We start from the raw sequence: 18,135 nt of genomic DNA on the forward strand, positions 1-18,135 counted from the left end.
TGGTTTTGGCTCATTCAGGAGGGCTTTGGACAGCAATAATAATAATAATAATAATAATAAGGCTCACAAATGGAACTCTGAAAAAGGAGACAAAGGAGGGCCTGATTCTGGCAGCCCAAGAACAAGCCATTCGAACCAATGCCATCAAAGCCAGGATTGAAAAGTCAACAACAAATCCCAAGTGCAGATTCTGCAAGGAAGCAGATGAAACAATAGATCCCATCCTGAGCTGCTGCAAGAAGATCAGGAGACAGACTACAAGCAGAGGCACAACACCGTTGCTCAGCCGATTCATTGGAACTTGTGCCTCAAACACCATCTGCCTGCGACAAAGAACTGGTGGGATCATAAGCCAGAAAGAGTTACAGAGAATGAACACGCCAAACTCCTCTGGGACTTCTGGATTCAGACAGACAGAGTTTTGGAGCATAATACTCCTGACCTCACAATCGTGTTAAAAAACAAAGTATGAATCATTGATGTCGCAATCCCAGGTGACAGCAGGATTGCAGAGAAACAACTGCAAAAGCTGACACGATACGAGGATATAAAAATCGAACTGCAAAGACTCTGGCACAAACCAGTAAAGGTGGTCCCAGTGGTGATTGGCACACTTGATGCAGTGCCTCAAGACCTTGGCCTGTACTTAAACACAAGCTGACAAAATTACCATCTGCCAGCTGCAGAAGGCCACCTTACTGGGATCTGCACGCATTATTCGCCGATACATCACACAGTCCTAGACACTTCGGAAGTGTACGACGTGTGATCCAATTCAACAGCCAGCAGAGTGTCTGCTGTGGACTCCTCTTGTTGTGTTTCAAATAATAATAATAATAATAATAATAATAATAATAATACTAATAATAATAGAGCACACAACTCCACCAAAGATGGAATTGGACATAACTTAGCAGGCAGAGCTTCCATGACCAGCAAAAAATACTGGAGGTCTTTGGGGAAAATTCACCTTGATTTGGGGGAGCTGCAGTTCACCTACATCCAGAAAGCACGGTGAACCTAAAAAACAATGGATCTGGACCAAATTTGGCACACAGATCTGATATGCCAAAATTTGATTACTGGAGGGGTTTGGGGAGAACTGACTTTCCTTTCTGGGAGTCGTAGTTTACCCACAACCAGAGAAATAGTGACGTCCACCAAACTTGGCACACAGTACCCCCATGACGCACTCAACCTACTGGAGGGGTTGGTGGGGAACGACAGTGGGAGTTGTAGTTTACTCTGCAACCAGAGAACCCCACCGATGATGTATCGAAAACAAACTGATGGAGATTCTTGGGGTTAACCTGGCATGATGAGAGCTGTAGTTCACCCACAAACTTAGGCATTCGGTGCAATTCAAAACTGACTTTTTCCAAATAACCTGGGCAACACTAGTGGAAAATAAAAATATGAAAAAGGGAAAGGAATGACAACAACAAATTGTCCTATCAGGGTGGGGAAGGCAATTCGCTGCTCTTTCAAACGGCCTTGCGTTCCATTTTGAGTGAATGTTATCATTCCCGATAAGCAAAATACATATACCTGTTCTTTTTCTCCAAATACAAAAAAGCAAAGTACAAGAAATAATTAAAAGACAACAAGAAAGGGCAATGTTCTCCAAGCTGGATTGCCGAAGAGATGAGGGTGAAGGGCATGAAAGGAGGGCTTGGCTCCTCATCCCGCCAAGGCTCCCCCTTCCCTTGGCCAAGGAGCTGGAGTTACTGTAAACACGGCCTTCTAAAGCCATCGAAAAAGTTCAGCACCCCATGCAGGACGGATCGTTTTACACCATCTAATTTTTCTTTGTGACTCAATACATTTGAGGTATCGCTTCCTACCCGGAGACCTGAGAAATCCCTTTATCCACCCAATCAAGTCCTTCGCTTGCTGCAAGACCCCTCTCCTTCGAAGCCTCTGCTCTCGCTGCGTTGCCCGCCGGCTTGTTATTGTTGATACCTTTCCTGCTCCTCCAAAATATGTATAGAGCCCCTTGCTGTGTTGATTCTGCAGTAACTGTTCCTATTATACAAATATTATCCTGGGAGCTGTAGTTCAAAACAGTACCTTCCCTAGTTCGCACTTCAATACCCATGACATAATTGGGAGCATTTATTGCTTTCTTACTTCTCAAAAACCTGAAAATTTCCAATGTGTTTAGAAGCGCTTTGTATATTAAAGTTTTAAATAACTTTAGGTGCTGAAATAGACCGTGGATAGTGAGATCTGGGCTGCAGATATAGAGCAATTTGAACTGACTGTGGATAGTGGTATCTTTGCGTGGATATAGAGCAATTTGAACCAACCACAGATAGTGAGATCTGGGCCGTGGATATAGAGCCATTTAAACTGACCGCAGATTGTGAGATCTGGGCCACGGATATAGAGCAGTTTGAACCGACCATGGATAGTGAGATCTGGGCTGTGGATATAGAGCAATTTGAACTGACTGCAGATAGTGAGATTTGGGCCGCGCATATAGAGCAATCTGAACCGACCGCGGATAGTGAGATCTGGGCCGTGGATATAGAGCAATTTGAACCGACCGCGGATAGTGAGATCTGGGCTGTGGATATAGAGCAATTTGACCCAAGCGCAGATAGTGAGAGCTTGGCTGCGGATATAGAGCAATTTGAACCGACCGCGGATAGTGAGATCTGGGCGGCAGATATAGAGCAATTTGAACCGACCGTGGATAGTGAGATCTGGGCCGTGGATATAGAGCAATTTGAACCGACCGCGGATAGTGAGATCTGGGCTGTGGATATAGAGCAATTTGACCCAAGCGCAGATAGTGAGAGCTTGGCTGCGGATATAGAGCAATTTGAACCGACCGCGGATAGTGAGATCTGGGCGGCAGATATAGAGCAATTTGAACCGACCGTGGATAGTGAGATCTGGGCCGTGGATATAGAGCAATTTGAACCAACCGCGAATAGTGAGATCTGGGCCATGGATATAGAGCAATTTGAACCGACCGCAGATAGTGAGATCTGGACTGCGGATAGCAGAACCTGAAGCATGGATACCAGCTTCCGAAAAGCGGATAACAGCACCGGCAGTGGGCTTTCCGTGGATCCGTACACCTGGCAAGATGAAGATGCTCCGCAATATTCCCAAATCAATCAATCCCACCAAGTTGAAGAAGAAGCCACTAATTTTATTCAAGTCAGCTGAAGTGGATGTCAGCTTGTGGTAAGCTGCCTAAGAAAGCTGAGTTGCCATACATTGAAAGATATACATTTTTACATAGTAAGACTCTTTGAAATTCCTGCTCCCACCCCAGTCGGAGCTAGCTCTGCCGTGATTGGCTGAGCCCCATTGATGTCATGATCCGTTGGGTGGGGTTCCCTGGTGAGGTGGGACTGCAGCACCCGCCAGTCAATTAGAGAGTGTTCGGTGCTTCCAATGCAGATTCCCGCTCTCCAATGGCTGACAGGGGACAGGATGGAAACTTCAAACTACAGGAAAGGAGATTCCACCTGAACATTAGGAAGAACTTTCTGACCATGAGAGCTGTTCAGCAGTGAAACTCCCTGCCCCGAAGTGTGATGGAGGCACCTTCTGTGGAGGCTTTTAAACAGAGGCTGGATGGCCATCTGTTGAGGGTGCTTTGAATGCAATTGTCCTACTTGGCAATATGGGGTTGGAGTGGATGGCCCATGAGATCTCTTACAATTCTATGATTTTATAATTCTACTAGGGTTGAATGAAAAGTAATGCCTCCACCTTCATAACTCCTCAACAGATGGCAGTACTGGTATGTGGCAGGTACTGGCTTGTTCAGTAGACTCTCCTCTACAGTTCCATTTTGGTGGGAAGCCTTAACTTTGAATGGTTGTGTTGTTAAAGTGCAAAGTATGGAACCCTGCACAGACAATTGGTCAATGTGACTTTGAATTCTGGACAGCAGAAGGGGTCACTTCAAAGGAGATTCATCAGAGAATGTAAGCTGTTTACAGGGATTGTGTTGATGTGAGTACTGTGTGTCGTTGGGCGAAAATGTTTAATGATGTTGAGGTGGGAACATATGACTTGCGTGACAAACAAAGAGTTAAATGTCCTGTGACAGCAACCACCGAGTTTCACGAGCAAAGGGTTGACAGATTGACTCAGGACAATCGTCATATCACTCAGAGAGAAATTTCAAAAATTATCGGCATTTCACAAGAACGTGTGGGTCACATTATTGCTTTATTTATTTATTTCAAATATTTGTACCCCGCCCTTCTCTACCCCAGAAGGGGGACTCAGGGCGGCTTATAGCCGGCAACAATTCAATTCAATGCCTGGCTTGGCCATCGAAAGATCTCTGCACAATGGATGGGTTGCAGAAACAGAATGTCGACTTCTTCTGTGACGGCTTCAGAAAACTTGTTCATCGTTGGCAGAAATGTATCCAATTGTTTGGTGATTATGTGGAAAAGTGAATAGTGGTAGTGAAAGAGCCCATTCTAAGGATTATTTTTGCGTTTGATTTATTAAAATATTCCCATCCAAGTAACGAAGGTAGAGGCATTACTTTTCATCCAACCCTCGTACAATTCAGACAAAGGAGAAATAGTTTTATGACTGGATTACATTGGCCCAATTCAGTGGGTAGGATCTGTGGATACCAGAGGTTCCCAACCTTGGCAACCAGGGCACCCACAGGGTTGGGAGCTGGCCAATAATAATAATAATAATAATAATAATAATAATAATAATAATAATCTTTATTTATACCCCGCCACAATCTCCCCAATGGGGACTCGGAGCGGCTTACATGGGGCCAAGCAGACAACATATTACAGCAATAAAATCAAAGCATAAACAACAAACAACAACAACATCATCAAAATTATATAAGGAAAAAGAAGCAGTCATAAAATAACATTCTAATAAACACAATCACAGTAACGATAACAATGGGCGGGCCACATGTAAAGGTTAAAACAATTAAAATACTGTAATGAGATAAAATAGGAGCAGGACCTTTACGGGGAATTCATAAAACACACAGAGTTGTGAGGCTAAACTTCCCATTTGGAGGGTGCGAGCTCCAGTAGCAAAAAATGTTGAGGAGTGCAAAATGTCATGGTGTGCACTTACTCACCAAAGGTGCAGCGGAAGAGCCAGGTTTTAAGGTCCTTTTTGAATGTTTCTAGTGAAGGGGCTTTCCTGATCTCTCCAGGTAAAGAGTTCCAAAGTCGAGGAGCCACAGAGGAGAAGGCTCTCTCCCTTGTACCCACAAGCATGGGAGATTGGTAGGGGTTAAAGGAGGACCTCCCCCGAAGAATGAAGGGCGATGAAAGGGTGGTTAATATGGGGGAGTGGGAGAGAAGAAGCCTTGCTCCAAGGGCCATGGAGGACCGTGGAAGCCGTGAGGGCCATGTAGTGACCATCGGGGCCGGCTGTGGGAGGTTACAGCAGGGGAAATAGACTTGGGAGGAGGAACGGGGGGTATAAACAAAACCTCATCACCCTCATCATAAACCACCTCTTCCTCATTAGCCCAAGGGTCCCATTCTGAAGCCATTTCTTGTAAACGTCTCAGCACGTGCCAAGAGGTAGGTGGTTGCCCCATTTTCTCAATGAGTCCCATTGCCGTCTCCTTTTGCTTCAAGGAGCCCAGGATGTATTTTATGGATCTCTTCCACAACTTAAGAGCTTTATGAGGTAGGACAAGCAGAACGATGGTGAGATGCCAAAAGCGATCCCCTAAGCTGCGTAAAGGAGAGAGGGTTTGAACCCAAGGCTCCTCCATCCGTCTTCCCATCCTGCTGTATATCCATGTCTCGAACATGCATCCACTTCTCCTTAAGTGGCATTTTGAAGGCCGGCATATTAAAATTCGGCCTGTCAGCGCAGGAAAGATGTTCTGATCAATGAACAGTATGGCTTTTAAGCAATTGCTCAATTAATCACTTCCATTTTGAGAGATGTCACAGCCTGCAAAACTCCGGCAAAAGTGCTTTTCGGGGTTCTTGAAGCAAACGAAGAGAGCAAAACAGCAAGGAACGGCCCCCTTTTTATCCCCTGGTTAAGTGAGACAAGAGGAAAGTTCTTCAGGAGCTCCCCAAAATCTCAGGATTGTTTCCTTTTTGTCAGTTTCACCAGTTACATGTGTTCTTGCTCGAAATGAATAAGGTTGTGGGTGAACTACAACTCCCATCATGACAGGTTAACCCTGAGAAACTCCATCAGTACTTAAAGTTTGTTATGCTGCACAAGTTCGCTCTTGATACATCATCGGTGGGGTTCAGTGTGCTCTCTGCCTGTAGGGTGAACTACAACTCCCACTATAGTGTGTCAGTCCACTCAAAAACCTCCAGTAGGTTGACTTGGTCATGGGGGTTCTGTGTGCTAAGTTTGGTCTACGTCCATCATCGGTGGAGATCATAGTTTATCTGGTTGTGGGTGAACTACAACTCCCAGAAAGGAAGGTCTATTCCTCCCCAACAGCCTCCTAAACTACAACTCCCACTATAGTATGTCAGTCCACTCAAACTCCTCCAGTAGGTTGACTTGGTCATGGGGGTTCTGTGTGGCAAGTTTGGTCCACGTCCATCATCGATGGAGATCATCATTTCTCTGGTTGTGGGTGAACTACAACTCCCAGAAAGGAAGGTCTATTCCCTCCCCAACAGGAACACTGGGATGTCTGTGGTGGAGGAAAACCAGAGGAAACAAAATTCCTCTGTTTGCTGTGTGCCATAGAAAAGAGTAGGAAAGGATTAAGGGAGAGGCAGTGGGCAGGGTCATGCAATTTCTGCACCAATGGAGAGAATCAGAAACACTGGGATGTCTGTGGTGGAGGAAAACCAGAAAATCTAGGAGGGAATTGTCCCTGAATGAAAGCCTTCACTTGGGTGGTGGGCAGTATGGTGTTTGTGAAGGACACACATACAGACATGCGAAGATCCGGATATTCGGTTAAAACCCATGATTTTCCCACACCTGGAAATCTTGTGTTTTTTGGCCTTTTGTTGCAATTTCTTCTGGGTTTACAGATAATGACGTCTGGTCACCATCCTGGGATAAAGGTACTGTCTGGACGGGTCCTGGGCTTCCCACAATAAGTCCTGCCCTGCTCCGTAACTCTCCCCTTGGTTCACAGGGTGGTTCGGAAAGGGCTCTTCTAGACTTAAGGAAGGGGTCAGAAGGCCTCTGATTCTCTCTCTCTCTCTCTCTCTCTCTCTCGGGAGGGGGCTGGAATTTTGCCCTTTCCAGGAAAAGCGGGTTGCAAAGTGCTCTCTGCACCCTCCGAACAATGCCTTAAAAAGGACTTCAAAAAGAGGGATTATTTGTCATCTGGAAGGGCTATAAAAAGAAACACTTCTCAAGTCCCGAGTGTGAATACCATTACTTTACAGATTTGAAGGGAAAAAAAGAGACAGATAACCTTGGGGAGACCTGACCTTCAAACAGGTCCGAATCACATTTTTTTTCCATTCCCTCTCTCTTCCTGCCTGCTCCCCTTGAGCTATATCCAGGGAAAAATATGAATAACATGCACTCAAGAGGGGTAACGTAAATTCACCACGTACATGATCATCCTTAGACAGTAACTTGAATGCTATATTCACACAAGTTTCTACAGTTTAAAGATATACTTGCACTCTAACCTGCCTGGCACAGCAATGCAACCGGTATGAGAAATTAAATTGCAATACAAAGTATTATTCAACCATTTGTTCTACTTGTATTTGCAGTGCATGGCTGGTGGGTCCTTCTCTAAGGCAACTACCTGTCCCAAAACATCCATCTATCAGACATTGTTCTAACTCAGTGGTTTGCAACCTTTCTTTGACCAGGGCCCACTCTCCAACATTAGTTCCAAAAGTTCCAAATCAGTTTTTGAATCAACTTTAGATTTGGTTTGGTTATTTAGGGTGCTGATTCAGAAAACTGCATTGGATAGATCATGTCAACTGATTCAGAAAATTACATTGGATAAACCACATCAACTGATTCAGAAATTGCACTGGATAGACCACATCAACTGATTCAGAAATTGCACTGGATAGACCACATCAACTGATTCAGAAATTACACTGGATAAACCACATCAACTGATTCAGAAATTGCACTGGATAGACCACATCAACCGATTCAGAAATTACACTGGATAAACCACATCAACTGATTCAGAAATTGCACTGAATAAACCACATTAGTTGATTCAGATATTGCACTGGATAGACCACTGCAGTAGATTCTGGAGTAAATGCTTCAGCTGTGCTTCATAAAAAAGAAAATCAGCATGTTTATCAAGCCTTGCAAATGCTGAGTATTATCAGTAAATGTTGATTTTTATACCTTTTTTACATACTTATATATCCAGAGCCGTATAAAAAAAATTTGGACAGAAAGGGGTCTTAAGTGGTATATTTGTCCGTTTACGCCACTCTTTAAAACAGCGGCTACTTTTTAAGGTATGTGGCGATAATAATTTCATTCTTTGCATTGTGACTTCGCAATTTTGCAAGCTACCCTTTGCAAAAAATAAAATGTGGATGCCAATGGTTTCATATCACATTTGTCTCCCTGGAGCAAAACCCAAAAGATTTGCCTAAACCACTGCCAGGGAAGGCACGGGGAGTGCCCAGAGAACAAGATTAGAAGTGGCACGCACGCTTCCTGGGCCAAGTTGCCTGTTGTCGTCTTTGGAGAAGCAAGCTGCAGCCTCTGAGGTAGAAGTCGGAGAGCCAGCAGCTGCCCAACGCAGGGTGAAAAACGCAGATTCCTTTCACCCCGTTGGAAGGGCTCAGCTGCTGGTACTTGCAGCTGCCGCCGCTCCTGCCCCTGACATCCTGGTGAGGAAAACCAGTCGCACTAGCCGAGAAAGCACTGAGGACGTGAACTCACAAGAATCTGTCTCAACCAGAGGAAGACTGTGATCGAGACAAGCTGAATGGTTCAGCCGTGCAAACGCTCAATGTACTTTCATAGGGCATCATGTGAATCATACTCGGGGTAAACCACTAGCTGCAGAAACACTGTTGACCGGAAGGTTGGTGGTTCAAATCTGTGGGTCGGGGTGAGCTCCCACTGTCAGCCCTAGCTCCTCCCAACCTAGCAGTTTGAAAACATGTAATGAGAGTAGATCAATAGGTACCGCCTTGGCGGGAAGGTAAAAGGTGCCCGTGCAGTCATGCAAGCAACACGACCAGAAGGGTCTAAGAACAACAGGCTTCTTGGAATGGAGAAATGGAACAAGATTACCTCCCCATGGCCAGAACATTAGTTGCAGAGGCACAAAATGAATTCTCATTTTGTCAGAGGGTCCAGGAGCTGTCTCCATAGTCCTCTCAGCAGTAAATCATAACCTTCTCCTGAGAAAAAGTTATAATATCACAAGGGACTACCACCTCACCCACTTCAGAGGAAATCTGCTACAACACAGGAGCTTTTTTGTTGAGTTCCAGGATCAGAGAAGCAGATGGCGAAAACAGAAGAACGGCCTGCCTCAGAGGAGCGTGATTGCTTCATGTATGTTTAACATTTACACACATGACCAGCCACGGCCAGAAGGGATAGAGAGTTTCATCTATGCTGACGATCGTGCCATCACCGCTCAAGAAGGGAGCTTTGAAATGGTGGAACAGATGCTCTCTGAAGTTTGAGGTGCTCTTACTGCCTCTTACAGGGAAAATCAACTGATTCCTAATGTTTTACATTTACACAAATGACCAGCCACTGCCAGAAGGGACAGAGAGTTTCATCTATGCTGACAATCGTGCCATCACCACTCAAGCAGGGAGCTCTGAAATGGTTGAACAGAAGCTCTCTGAAGTTTTAGGTGCTCTTACTGCCTATTACAGGGGAAAACAGCTTGCACCATTTATGTTTAACATTTACACACATGACCAGCCACTGTCAGAAGGGACAGAGAGTTTCATCTATGCTGACAATTGTGCCATCACCGCTCAAGAAGGGAGCGTTGAAATGGTTGAACAGATGCTCTCTGAAGCTTGAGGTGCTCTTACTGTCTCTTACAGGGAAAACCAACTCATTTCTAATTTTTAACATTTACACAAATGATCAGTCACTGCCAGAAGGGACAGAGTTTCATCTATGCTGACGATCGTGCCATCACTGCTCAAGAAGAGAGCTCTGAAATGGTTGAACAGAAGTTCTCCAAAGCTTTAGGTGCTCTTACTGCCTATTACAGGGAAAACCAGCTTGCACCATCACTGTTCAACATTTATTTACAATGTTTATAGCCCACATTTCTCAGCCATATGACGACTCAAGGCAGGTTACAGATTGGCACAATTCAATGTCAGATATTCATAAAAGTGCCATTAAAAACAATCAACACTTACACAAATGATCCTCCACTGCCATAAGGGACAGAGAGTTTCATCTATGCCAATGATCATGCCATCACCACGCAAGCAGGGAGCTTTGGAATGGTTGAACAGAAGCTCTCTGAAGCTTTAGGTGCTCTTACTGCCTATTACAGGGGAACCCAGCTGATTCCTAATCCATCCAAAATGCAGACGTGTTATTTTCACCTTAAGAACATACAAACATCTTGAGATCTGAGGATGACCTGGGATTCAGAAAATTGAACTGGATAGACCACATCAGCTGATTCAGAAATTGCTCAAAGGACATTTAGTCGATTTTAAACTTTGTTTGTGGTTTTTCTATATGTTATAACGGTATTCTCAATTTGCTTCTGAGACGATAAATACCATTTCAGACGGGAAGCAATGCCCTTTTGAAGGGGAAACGTTTCTATTTGAGCAGAACTTCTATCCTTGGGTGGCGGGAGGGAGAGGAGGGTGGGGGAGACCAAGCCATTGTCGTTCCAAGATGGGGTCAGCCTCGCAGCCTTTTCCTTTCTTCCCTTTTCTACTAGAAGCACTTACAAGACAATTAATGGAAGGGACTCTCATCAAACGAGGGACAAATCATAAAATTAGGGCGATGGGAATGAGGCATGGACAAGTGGCCCAGGTGCAGGGGGAGGGGGCCGAGATTTATGGGGGAGGTTGTATTACAGCTAATGATTTCTGCTAATGAGCCTCCAAAGTATAAAGTGGCACCGAGCCCACTCTCGGTGGGACAAGAGAGAAAGTCCTGCACGCGGGTGAAGGGCATTCCTCCAAAGAGGGGCCCCCCTCCACGAAAAGGAGTCCTCTCCCCCCCCACCCACCCCAGTTACGCTGTGTATGCAGTTTGCTCATTAAGAGTTAGACTTTCTCTTCTTGGCTCACAAAGGCTTGCCATCCTCTATTGCAGATCTTTCTCCCGCCTTGCTTAAGAGGACTCGTTTTTCGTGCCATTTTTGCGTTTTTCTGATTTGTCCCTCATCACTTTGGGTTGTTTTTTTGTTCGTTTGTTTTGCTTACTTCCATATTTCAAAAGTTTGAATATCTTTCTACTGCAGGCTTTCTAACTTGTGGGCCACATGGCCGAGAAGAAGGTAGGGGGTTCTCCCCAAGCCCCCTCCCTGCCCTTTCCTCCCCTTCCTCTTCTCTTTCGAAGGCAGAAAGCAAAGCAAAGATGGGAAACGATTGGATCCCAAAGGGGTTCAGTGTGAGAGGCCTCAGTGTGGGAATGTCTCAGTGTTCGTAGGCCTCAGTGTCAAGTAAGCCTCAGAGTTTCGTAGGCTTCAGTGTGTGAAAAAGATCTTGGAGTCCTCGTGGACAAAGTTAAACATGAGCCAACAATGTGAAGTGGTGGCAAAAAAAGCCAATGGGATTTTGGCCTGCATCAATAGGAGCATAGTGTCTAGATCTAGGGAAGTCATGCTCCCCATGCTCTATTCCGCCTTGGTTAGACCACACCTCAAATATTGTGTCCAATTCTGGGCACCACAATTGAAGAGAGATGTTGACAAGCTGGAATGTGTCCAGAGGAGGGCAACTAAAATGATCAAGGGTCTGGAGAACAAGCCCTATGAGGAGCGGCTTAAGGATCTGGGCATGTTTAGCCTGAAGAAGAGAAGGCTGAGAAGAGATATGATACCCATGTATAAATGTGAAAGGAAGTCACAGGGAGGAGGGAGCAAGCTTGTTTTCTGCTTCCCTGGAGACTAGGACGCGGAACAATGGCTTCAAACTACAAAAGAGGAGATTCCATCTGAACATGAGGAAGAACTTCCTGACTGTGAGAGCCGTTCGGCAGTGGAACTTTCTGCCCCGGAGTGTGGTGGAGGCTCCTTCTTTGGAGGTTTTTAAAAAGAGGCTGGATGGCCATCTGTCAGGGGTGCTTTGAATGCAATATTCCTGCTTCTTGGCAGGGGTTGAACTGGATGGCCCATGAGGTCTCTTCCAACTCTATGATTCTATGATTCTATGTGAGGATCCCAAAAGGGTTGGTCGTGGTCAGGATGAGATGGTGGAAGGGAGAGAAGAAGTGTTTCCATGAGACCCCGTATTGCCTCCTCCTGCTATAGAATCCTAAAGCTGGAAGAGACCCCCAAGGGCCATCCAGTCCAACCCCCTGCCATGCAGGAAGGCACAATCAAAGAACTCCCTATAGAAAAGCCTCCAGAGAAGGAGACTCCGCCATACTCCCAGACAGCCTATGCCATTCTCCTACAGTCTTACTCTCAGGAAGTTCTTCCTAATCTTATCAGTTGCCTCTCTTTGCTTCTGACCCCCTCTGCTTCTCAATGGGTCCAAACTCTGGCACACAAAATTATTAAAAATCTTGTGGATATACCTTCAGAATATGTATACAAAGGTATATATGGAATAAATGTCGCATGTAGACTCAGTTCCCATCTCCCAGGTGAAGGAGACTCCACCACACTCCCAGGCAGCCTATGCCACTCTCCAGCAGCTCTGACTCTAAAGAAGTTCTTCCTAATCTTTTCAGTAGAATCTCTTTCCCTGGCACTTGAACCCATTGCTCTCTTGTGCCCTGATCCCCACCCTCCTCCTCCTCAATGGGACACCCGTGGAAATCTTGGAACATGGTTTTCGTGTTCCCTACCAATGTTTTTTTTTCTCCCAGGTAAACATCCCCCAGAGGAAAAGAGGGAGGAAGGAAGGAAGGAAGAGTGGAAGTGAATGGAGGGAGGGAAGGAAACAGGAAGGAAAGAGAAAAGAGAAGGAAGGAAGGAAGGAAGGAAGGAGAAAGAGAGAGGGATGGAAGGAAGTAGGGAAGGAGAAAGAGGAGATAAGGAAGGAAGGGAAGGAAGGATGAAAGGAGGAAGGAAAGAGAAGGAATAAAGGGAGGAAGAGAAGGATGAAAGGAAGGAAGGGTGAAAAAGAATTGAGGAACGGAAGGAATCAGGAAGGAAAGAGAAAAGAGAAGGAAGGAAGGAAGAAAGGAAGGAAGGAGAAAGAGAGCGGGATGGAAGGAAGTAGGGAAGGAGAAAGAGGGAGGTAAGGAAAGAAGGGAAGGATGAAAGGAAGGAAGGGTGAAAGAGAATGGAGGGAGGGAAGGGAGCAGGAAGGAAAGAGAAAAGAGAAGGAAGGAAGGAAGGAAGGAAGGAAGGAAGGAGAAAGAGAGAAGGAGGAGGAAGGATAGAGGGAAGGAAGGAAGGATGAAAGGGTGGAAGGGAAAGAAGAAGGGAGGGAAAAGAGGCAGGTAATGTAGAAAGGGAAGGAGGGAAAGAAGGAAGGGTGAAAGGGAATGGAGGGAGAGGAGAGAGGGAGGAAAGACAAAAGGGAAGGATGGGAGGAGAAAAAGAGAGAGGAATGGAGGGAAGAAAGAGAAAAGGAAGGAAGGACAAAGGGTGGAAGGGAAAGAGGAAGGGAAGGAAAAAAGGCAGGTAAGAAAGGAAGGGAAGGAGCAAGAAAAGAGAGAAGGAAAGACAAAAAGGAGGGAGGGAGGGAAGGAAGGGTGGAAAGGAATGGAGGGAAGGGAGGAAGGAGAAAGAAAGAGGGGGAGGAAGGATGAAAGAGGGACTGAAGGAAGGAAAGAAGGGTGGAAGGGAAAGGAGGAGGGAGGGAGAAAGAGAGAGGTAAGGAAGGAAGGAAAGGAGGGAAGGAAAAAGGAAAGAGAGAAGGAAGAAAGGATAGGATGGTGAGGGGGGGGGGGGGGTTGAGAAAAGAGCCTGGGTTTGCCTGTGACTGTTCTACCTGTTTCTGAAGAAATTCCAAAGAACCCAATGAAATGTATCTTCACCAGTTAAATTCAACAAGGCCACCTGTTCCCAACATAAAAAATACTGTTCTATGCCAGTCTATTTGGTCAAAAACTGCTCTGTACTTCAAAAATGCATGCCTACTTTGGTAGATGAATTATCGTAACATATACAATCATATCTTTTCCCTCTAACATACTTATTTTTGTCATTATCTTTCCTTGACATGTACAATATGCAAACAGATAATATCAAAGTATTCAGAGAAGCAGGCAATCCAAAATACAATTGTGTTCCGATTTTCATATTCGTGGTGTATTCATTGCGGTGTGTTCAGTTAGTTCATCGGAAACCAAGACCAGGGAAGGAAATACTCTCTTCCCTCTTGTGAGACGGAACACAGACACAAAATTGTCCACAAACATACCTGGGAAACGGTTGAGGCAGTCCCTGAGCTGTGTGGATCTAGAACAAAAGTGTGGGGAATCTATAATAAAGAAACAACAACAAAACAATTAATGGCTTTTAAAAACACATAGTGATAGACTCTATAAGCTAGCCGGCATCCCTCCCCCCCTCCCGATGTGCAATGGGAAGTTGCTGCCAGTTACGAGAGAAATAAGGTTGAACAAACTGTCAGAAATATTAAAAATTAACAAGGTATTTTTAATTACAAAAAATGTGAGTCAAGCACCAAGTCAGCAAAAACTACAAATCAATATAAGCCAGTGTGTCTGTAGCTTAGTAGCCTTCGGTTTGTGAGAGGTCTCTGTGAAGGAAGGGCCTCAGTGCGTTAGTAGGCCTCAGTGTTAGTTCACCTCAGTGGGAGAAAGGCCTCAGTGTGAGGTAGGCTTCAGTGTTAGTAGGCCTGGTGTGAGAAGCTTCAGTGAGAAGAAGCACCAGTGTGAAGGCTGCTGTGTGTAGCTCCTGTGTAACTTTGGTGTGAGAAGAGGCACTGTGAGAGCAAAGCTGTTTATCTGCATGAGAAAAAAGCCCAGCATGGAAGCAAAGAAGGAAGTATAAAGAACTTTCTTTGTGTCATGGAAACCTTGTCCCCTGGACAACGTCCTTGCAGACGGCCAATTCTCTCACACCAGAAGCGACTTGCAGTTTCTCAAGTCACTCCTGACACGACAAAAAAAATGAAACCTTGTTCTTGTCAATAGTGCAAGCATATTATTTTGATATAAAGAAAAGCCTCCTATGGAAGAGATAACATCTGTGTGTTTTTGTTCTTTTTATCACTTTGGGCTCCTGGTGCTGGATCACACTGCTAAAAACAAGTTACTTTGCTGTACATTTATGAGGAGGGTCTTTTGTTATTAAGCACACTCGCCCAACACAAACAACTCTGCATATGCATGTTTGCCCACCATGCCTTGCCTCATGCACAGAGGAAGAACTGTTGAAGGCTTTCATGGCCGGAATCACTGGGTGGTTGTAGGTTTTTTTGGGCTATATGGCCATGTTCTAGAGGCATTCTCTCCTGACATTTCACCTGCATCTATGGCAAGCATCCTCACTACCTCTGAAGATGCTTGCCATAGATGCTGGTGAAACGTCAGGAGAGAATGCCTCTAGAACATGGCCATATAGCCCGAAAAAAACTACAACAACCCAGAGGAAGAACTGTTTGAAGCTACAGACAGTTCAGTTGCTGTTGGCCATTTTTGGTCTAAAGTTATTTAGCCACTTGTGATCCCTTTATTTTATCACTTGTGTACTTGTTTGTTTGCCTCAGTGGGAGAAAGGCCTCAGTGTGAGGTAGGCCTCCGTTTGAGAAGGCCTCTGTGTGAGAAGTTTCAGTGAGAGGAAGCTCCAGTGTGAAGGCTGCCATGTGTAAAGCTCCTGTGTAACTTCGGTGTGAGAAGACACAAAATAAGTAAAACCTCCAAGTTCTGGGTGGCTCAGAATTTCTGATGTACATTACATAAATGTGGCGGTTTCAAGTTTTTCCACAGAGTATGCTGCGAAACAGAAATGTAGCCGTATCCCGAAACCCACATTTTCACCCCTTATGATGATGTTACGAAAAGAAAACGGGTTTTGATAGGCTGAAAGTGCCTAGAAGAGTCGGGAAGGCTCTTTTCTGTGACGGAACCCTCGGAGACAATTAAAGCTGCGCTGCTCTCAAGTCTCAAGAGAGTCCCCTCCTGCCTGCCAGCTTGATTGGTAGGTTGGACCATTACTTCTCTGTTCTTGGAGTAATAAAGATTCCTTGCAAGTTTCATTTGGAGCACTCATCGGGAGTGGGAAATGGACAATGATTCACAGAAAGAGGAGCTGGGTTGCATGCCAAAAAACCAGGGCTGGCAGATTTTGCTGAGTTGGGATCTTGGATGTCATTGTCCTCCGCCTCCTCTCTTCGTTCCAGAAGCCCCCTTTGCAGGAGCTGAACGTCTTTGACACGGCAGGAAGAGTCGAGTGCCTGAAACACTCCGAGCGTGAAGGGAATGGGAGGAGGAGAGCAAGATGGGGCCATAAAGAATGGGAGGCAATGCGGGGAAATTGGGAAAGGGGTGCCAAGCAAGCACCAAGGACAGGTACAGGAAGGAAGAACCTGCAGAGGAGAGTCAGAGATCCGAGCACAAATTGTGAAAAATTGTGGAGCTGATGTTAAGAAAAGCCAAATCCGCATATTCTGCCTTGACACACATTGCAAAATATTTGAGTGTATTGAAATTCAAATACATTCTATAAGAGTAGTTGTAGTTTTTTCCAATATGATTCTTATTCCTGATGCTTTAGAGCAGGGGTCCCCAAACTATGGCACGCGGGCCGAATACAGCCCTCCGAGGTCATTTACCCGCCCCTCGCTCAGGGTCAACCTAAGTCTGAAACGACTTGAAAGCAATGCAACAACAACAATCCTATCTCATGAGCCAAAAGCAGGCCCACACTTCCCATTGAAATACTAATAAGTTAAAATTGTTCTTCATTTTAATTATTGTATTGTTTTTAAGAGGGTTTTTTTGCACTACAAATAAGATATGTGCAGTGTGCATTGGAATTCATTCATGTTTTTTTCAAATTATAATCGGCCCTCCTACAGTTTGAGGGACTGTGACCTGGCCCTCTGTTTAAAAAGATTGAGGACCCCTGTTTTATAGACTGGGATATAGGTCCATGGAGTCAAACTATGGGGAAAGAGACTCCATCTAAAGTTAGAAAGTACTTCTCAACAACAAGGATATAGGGGAGTCTGCTTCTTTAGACCAGTGTTTTTCAACCTGGGAGCCGGAAACCCCGGGCTGTGTGACAAGGTGGTTTCAGAGGGGTTGCCATAGACCAAAAGAAAACATATATTTCTGATGGTCTTAGGAATCGCTTTGGCAGAGAAGGATGAAGATCTCTCCACCTGTCCTTCTCTTCTTTTTTGGAAACAGGCTGCAAATCCTCCCACCAAAAGCCCTTATATGATGTGATTGGCTGGCCTCTCAGTCAAGAGGAGGGCTGTTTCTGAGACTCCAAGCAGGGAGAGCAGGTGTGCGCGGTGCATGGCAGCGTGGTGTGCATGTGCGGGAGAGCGTGTGAGGCTGGAGGAAGACTCGTGCCAGTGAGCCCCTTCAAGGCGTGAGGGTTCTGTGTGGAAAGTTTGGCCCAATTCTATTGTTGGTGGGGTTCAGCATGCTCTTTGATAATAGGTGAACTATATATCCCAGCAACTACAACTCCCAAATGTCAAGTTCTATTTTCCCCAAATTCCACTGGTGTTCACATTTGGGCATATTGAGTATTCATGCCAAGTTTATGCCAAGACACTACACTTGGAAAGCCATCATACTCGGTTTGGTCCAAATCCATCATTGTTTGAGTCCACAGTGCTCTCTGGTTGTAGGTGAACTACAACTCCAAAACTCAAGGTCAATGCCCACCAAACCCTTCCAGTCTCTTTTGTTGGTCATGGGTCAATTCCATTGTTGGTGGAGTTCAGAACACTCTTTGGTTGTAGGCGAACTATAAATCCCTGCAACTACAACTCCCAAGTGACAAAATCAATCCCTCCAATCAACCTCACCAGTACTCAAATTTGGGCATATCCGTTATTTTTACCAAATGTGGTCCAGTAAATGAAAATGCATCCTGCCTGTCAGATA

At 45.2% G+C, this 18,135-nt stretch overlaps 1 protein-coding gene across 1 annotated transcript in view; it reads right to left on the reverse strand.

Moving 5' to 3' along the window:
* The window catches only part of CASZ1 (castor zinc finger 1), a 379,132-nt gene extending 364,616 nt beyond the window's left edge, over nt 1–14,516 (reverse strand). The window contains exon 1 of the mRNA XM_067472686.1: nt 14,466–14,516. The gene's annotated coding sequence lies outside the window, so the exon portion shown is untranslated. The remainder of the gene's footprint in view (nt 1–14,465) is intronic.
* Nucleotides 14,517–18,135: the final 3,619 nt, after the last annotated feature.

This window comes from Anolis sagrei, chromosome 13 (assembly GCF_037176765.1).
Source record: "Anolis sagrei isolate rAnoSag1 chromosome 13, rAnoSag1.mat, whole genome shotgun sequence".
NCBI classification, from domain to species: domain Eukaryota; kingdom Metazoa; phylum Chordata; class Lepidosauria; order Squamata; family Dactyloidae; genus Anolis; species Anolis sagrei.